This window comes from Telmatherina bonti (assembly GCF_933228915.1).
Source record: "Telmatherina bonti genome assembly, chromosome: 12".
In the NCBI taxonomy this organism is placed as follows: Eukaryota; Metazoa; Chordata; class Actinopteri; order Atheriniformes; family Telmatherinidae; genus Telmatherina; species Telmatherina bonti.
In genome coordinates this window covers 15,901,166-15,907,529 of record NC_136610.1, presented here as the reverse complement: position 1 = coordinate 15,907,529, position 6,364 = coordinate 15,901,166, and positions in this window count along the sequence as shown.

The window sequence follows — 6,364 nt, the reverse complement described above, 5'->3', positions numbered from 1 at the left end:
GCAGTCTGCCCATGGACAGGCCACTGATTGGGTTTAATGTGTTGGAGCAACTCATAGAGGGACAACCAAAGCAGCTGATCCCGACCCTGACCACACTGCTCCATAATGCCATCTCAGTCTCTCCCGATACAGCAGAAGCACTTGTAAGCTTTGTTCAGACGGCGGAACAAAGTCCACTCATAGGACGCCTCAGAACAGGTGGGAGGGACACAGTTATACCTGCTGGAAAGATTGCCTGGTTGAGGTGTCAGGTCTCTCCGGCCATGAAACTCCCTGACCGACTGATGGTGTTTGAGGCAGATGAGTGCAGCCAGCCGTTAGAGCAGCTAGATATAGGAACGGCATTAGTTGAGGTGCAGAACCAAGCTAAGCCTTACATTAAGATTGCTGTTGGCAACAACAGCAAGCAGGATGTTACACTACCAAAGAGGACTGCCTTAGGCACATTGCAGCACATTGAACGGATTGTGGATACTGACTGCCCAGATGACTTCACATCCGTTTCAGCAGTCAGTGAAACTACTTCTCAAACTGATGAGCCTGAGGAGTTGAGCCAGTCTCTCTGGCATCCTCCAGTGAACCTGGAGCATTTGACGATAGATCAGCAGGAAGTCGTTAGGAGAATGCTGTTTGAGGAGTCCAGAGCATTTGCGAGAGATGGAAATGATATCGGGTGTAATCCTAGTCTGCAAATGGTCATCAATTTGAGAGATGATATCCCAGTGCAGAGAGCATACACCTCCATTCCAAAGCCGCTATTTAGGGAGGTTAAAGAATACATCCAAGATCTTCTTGTGAAGGGCTGGATTGTTAAATCAAAATCCTCCTATGCTTCCCCAGTCGTATGTGTGCGGAAGAAGGACGGCACATTGCGCCTCTGCATAGATTATCGTCTGTTAAATCAAAAAACTGTGCCAGACAGACACCCACTGCCCCGAATAAGGGACTTGCTTGACACCCTGGGAGGAAACACCTGGTTCAGCATTCTTGACCAGGGAAAAGCCTACCACCAGGGGTTTGTGGCTGAGGGGTCACGCCATCTGACCGCCTTCATCACCCCCTGGGGGCTTTATGAGTGGACAAGAATTCCCTTTGGCCTCTCAAATGCCCCTGCAGCATTCCAGAGGAGCATGGAGGAGATGCTGAGTTCCCTGAGGGATGACTGCTGCATACCGTATCTGGACGACATCCTCTGCTACTCCCAGTCATTTGTGGCTCATGTAGAGGTGGTCCGAAAGGTCCTTCAAGCTTTGCAACGCTATGGCGTGAAACTTAGGCCTGAAAAATGTGAAATGTTTAAAGGAGAAGTTCGTTATGTAGGACGTCTAGTTAGTGCTGAGGGGGTCCGGATTGATCCCAAGGATCAAGAGGCTGTACAGGCTCTTAAAATCAAAACCCCACAGACCATTGGTGACCTAAGAAGAGTCCTCGGCTTTCTCAGCTACTATCGGTCATACATAGAGGGGTTCTCTAAAAGAGCTCAGCCACTGTATGAGCTATTGCAGGGGAAGTCCTCAGCGCTTCCGATCCATGGCCGTTATGGTAAAAGTAAGGGGCCCCAGTTACCGTCTCGGGTGCCTATCGAGTGGACCTCTCGGCATCAAAGTGTTCTTGATGATCTGGTCAACATGTTGACTCATCCTCCAGTCTTAGCTTACCCAGATTTTGACTCCCCGTTTATCTTGCATACAGACGCATCTGAGCGTGGTCTTGGGGCCGTCTTATACCAGCAGCAGGGTGAGAAGTTGCGAGTCATTGGTTATGGGTCGCGTACTTTGACGCCTGCTGAACGAAGTTACCACCTGCATAGTGGTAAGTTAGAATTCCTGGCTCTCAAGTGGGCAGTGTGTGAGAAGTTCAGGGACTACCTCTTTTATGCTCCACACTTCACGGTATATACAGACAACAACCCGCTCACATACGTTATGAGCACAGCTAAGCTTAATGCAGTGGGGTACCGCTGGGTAGGGGAACTCTCTGACTTCCATTTCAGTATCAAATATAGGCCGGGAAAAGCTAACGTTGATGCAGACACATTGTCTCGTTTACCTGTAGACATGAACCATTACATGGCGTCATGCACAGAGGAGCTGTCTCAAGAGGTTGTGGACGCAGCCTGGGAGGGATCTCGAGCAGCCCACAAAAAGGAAGTGGCCTGGGTTGCAGTCCTAATTGCCTCCTCTCATGATGCAGCCCTACAACCCAACATCCCCTTCCCACAGATAAAACAGGATGTTTTGATTCAGGAACAAAGACAGGACCCAGTGGTTGGAGATGTCATAAGACTCAAAGAGACTAACAGTAAACTCACTAATGAGACTCGGAGGTCAGTAAGAGGACCTGCTTGCAAACTTCTCCGGGAGTGGGATCGACTCCATCTTCAGAATGGGATACTGTACCGGCAGACACCTACAAGGAAACAGTTAGTCCTGCCTAAGAAATATCATGATGCTGTCCTGAAATATCTCCATGATGAGATGAGACATGTCGGTGTTGAAAGAGTGCTCCATCTGGCGAGAGAAAGATTCTATTGGCCTCATATGAAAGACGACATTGAGGACTATGTGACCAAGAAATGCAACTGTATAAAACAGAAAAAGCCCACAACTCATGTAAGAGCACCAATGAGCAGCCTGAAGTCTAGTTCACCTCTTGAATTAGTCTGTATTGATTTTTTACACCTTGAGAAGAGCAAAGGGGGTTATGAGTATATTTTGGTGGTAGTCGATCACTTCACCAAGTTTGCTCAGGCTTACCCGACAAAAAACAAGGCAGGGCGGACAGCAGCTGAGCGAATTTATAATGACTTTGTACCTCGTTTCGGATTCCCCCACAAACTCCATCACGACCAAGGGAGGGAATTTGAAAATGAGCTCTTCCGAGTCCTTGGTCAGCTGTCTGGAGTAGGGCACTCCCGCACCACTCCGTACCACCCGCAAAGCAACCCTGCTGAACGGTTCAACCGCACACTGCTGCAGATGCTGCGCACACTGACTGACAGAGAAAAAGAGGCATGGAAAGAACATCTTCCCCAGGTTGTACATGCCTATAACTGCACTCGCCACGAGTCCACTGGGTATTCGCCTCATTTTCTGCTATATGGGCGACACCCCCGTCTTCCGGTGGATTTTCTGTTTGGGTTAGTGGAAAGTTCTGACACTGAAACACACAGAGGGTTTGTAGAGAAGTGGCAGAAAAGGATGACAGAAGCTTATCGTATTGCTAATCATAACAGCTTATCATCTAGTGCTAAGGGAAAGTCATATTATGACCAGAAAATGAGGGGAGTGGTTTTAAGACCAGGAGATAGAGTGTTGGTGAGGAACTTGGGAGAGCGTGGTGGGCCAGGCAAACTGCGTTCGTACTGGGAAAGTAGGACTTATGTGGTCAAGGAACAAGTATCAGATAACCCAGTGTATGTCATCTATCCAGAGCACGGGGAAGGAGGCAGAACAAGAACTTTGCACAGAAACTTGCTCCTACTGGGGTCAATGACCTGCCAGTGGAATTTCCACCACAGCCATGTGAATCAGCAGCTGGGCACACAGAAAAACAAAGAAATGTTCGGACGAGGACAAATGACAGGAAGGACCAGCCTGAGGCTGCTGGGACATCAGACTCTGACAGTGAATCAGAAGGAGGATACTGTTTGAGACTACCAACTAGCTGGGTTGAACAGAGAATGGACGCTCATACTCAGAGACTAGTCAGTAACCAGAGGGAGAAAACATCTGCACAAGAGACACTGGCTTCCTCTGAAAGAACATTCACTCAGCCAGAAAGTGGGCATGTTGTAAGGCCAGACCAGTTGTCACCTGAAACACATGTTGGAGGGACTCAACACAGAGCTAAAAACTGTCTCGGAACACCTAAGACATGCAGAGAAAGGCAGATGTGGATGGAGACCAAAGCACTAACTGAGCCGCAGGAAGGCGGGACGGACAATGGGGGAACAGAACTGGATCCACAACTAGAGATGCAGCAGGACACTCCTCATCTGGTCGAACCAGGTTACAATGATGCACTAATAACCCAGAATACACCTGTTCAGGAGGAACCAGGGCTGCCTCAATATGGATGCCCTGAGGAGCAGAGACTAGACTTTCAACTTGATCCTCCAGCGCCATTGCGACGGTCCACTAGACAGAGACAACCAGGCCGGATGCTGACTTATTCCTCTCTTGGCCACCCAACTTATAAGCCGTTTCCCTCGGTCAGTGCTGTGGACACTTGTTTTGTTCCTGATGGCAATCTTTGGCATCCACATGCATGCTTGCCACTCTTTCAAAACTTACAACTTATCCCATACCAGCACTTACCTTTATCCTACCCCACATTAAGTTGTTAAGGCACAAGACAACACATGGAAAGACTAAGTGGTTAGGTTAGATGTTGCAAGTACTTAAAAAAGTGATAAGATATTAAGTTTAGTATATGGTGCTGATTTATTTGAAGTGCCGGGAGTCACTTTTGTGTTGGGGAGTGTGTGGCACACCTAAAATAGGGTGACCACATTTGTGATTTTTATTTGTAAACTGTGTGATTTATTTTGACTGAAGTATTTTTTTTATGTGAAAATTGGGGGGGGGGGGGGGGGGGGGGGGACGTTTCTTTTCTCTCGTTGCGCTGGGAGCGATAAAAGGGACGGACGCTTCCGGTGCTATTCAGACGTGATCTGAGAGAGAGAGCACAAGATGCGCCGTGGTCTTACTTCCCTCTTTCACCTGCTTAAATACAGGAAACATCTCTGTTACTGTGGTCTTCAGCCCTGAGACCCGTAACACATGCAACTTAGCAATATTATCTTATCTTTAATCTAGAAATAATCTTCAAAAACTTAGTTTGCAGCATCATTGTCTGGTGTAGTAGATGACTGTTAAGTAGAACTTCTGTCATCACTCAACTCTGCTCCAGTTTATAACAATACAGCCATGATAGCTTTTTTCTCTGCCTTTCCTCTCATTCAAAGCACGTCCACTCCAATGTAAACACAGAAGCGAGTGAACAAGTGCAGCGTGACGTTTTGGGCTACAGCAAGTGTTATGCGTCTAAACCGGCCTTAACAATGCATTTCTTTTGAGGCGACTTTTTAAAATTGTTTTATTAAAATCAACAAATATAAGTTGTAATATGTGGTGAAGTCGTAGGAGGGTATACTGATTGCTGACTAAAGCCGGTAAAAGTCCTGGTATACACTATATGCTGTAAAAATGTAAAAAAAATTATATTGACTCTTGTCTTGACTCTTACTATGTCACTATCTCTCCTTCTTTACTTGCTTCGTCCAGTTTTCTTTGCCAAACTCACCATGGTGTGCATTCAAAACTGTCAAATGTTGACATCCAGTTCCTTTAAATGTGACATTGTTCTGTGTAGAAAAATGCAACCCATAAAATGTGAAACCTTGAACTGGAAGAAAAAAAAAAAAGCAAAGTAGAGGGTTGTATCTAAGCTTCAGGACACTGCAGGACATCGATGGCTCTATGGTTGATGAAAAGTACAAAGTTTAAAGGTCAAAAATGTATGTAATAGGATATTGCAATAAATGGTTTTCATTCAGAATCAGCTTGTATTCAGTTTGTAACTAAATAAACATCTTTTTTGCTATGTTTCAGCTAAATATCTCAGCTATTAATTAAAGTCTCAGTTTTAGCTCGAAAGACTGAAGTAAATCACAGAATGTCATCCTCAGTCAGCACAAATGCCTTTTAATGAGGAGTTTGCTGTTCGCATCTTGTTTTGTCTTGGCAGACTTGTCATCTGAAACCACAATATTTCCTTAACATTGGACCATATGCATTCAGCAGCTCTCTTGTCCCTGCCAAGAAGTTAACAAGTATAGTGGATTATTTTTGGAAGGAAATAACAAGTAAAATAGATTAGTTGTAAAAAAAAGGCTCCATCCTGCAAATTTTAAATGGTCTTTTTCTTTTTCTCCACGGCACCGTCGGTTTTCCCTTCAGAAAGACAGTAATTGATCTATCATGCAATAGAAACACTAAGCCTAATGATGAGATTCTTGGTATTTGAATTTATAAAAAGGCTGTCAACGCTGGAACCAGAAATATTCTTCTCAGTCTTCGAATTAAGTCACTTGAGCTCCACAACACTCAGTAGCAGAGCTAAGACCACTTTTAATGTCTACAGTTTGCACATCCTTGACAGGAGTTTGTGATTAATCTGTATATGACAATAAGCCAAAAACACGCATTCCCCTTTTATTAAAGTTTTCCCTAACAATACTTAATCATTTAGTTGGATTTAACAGACCTAATCTCTGGTAAAATCTTAATCTATACACACAACAGTCTACAGTTTCTTGCTGCACGTCATGGTCCCATTCACCAAAAAGGGCAGAAAGGTG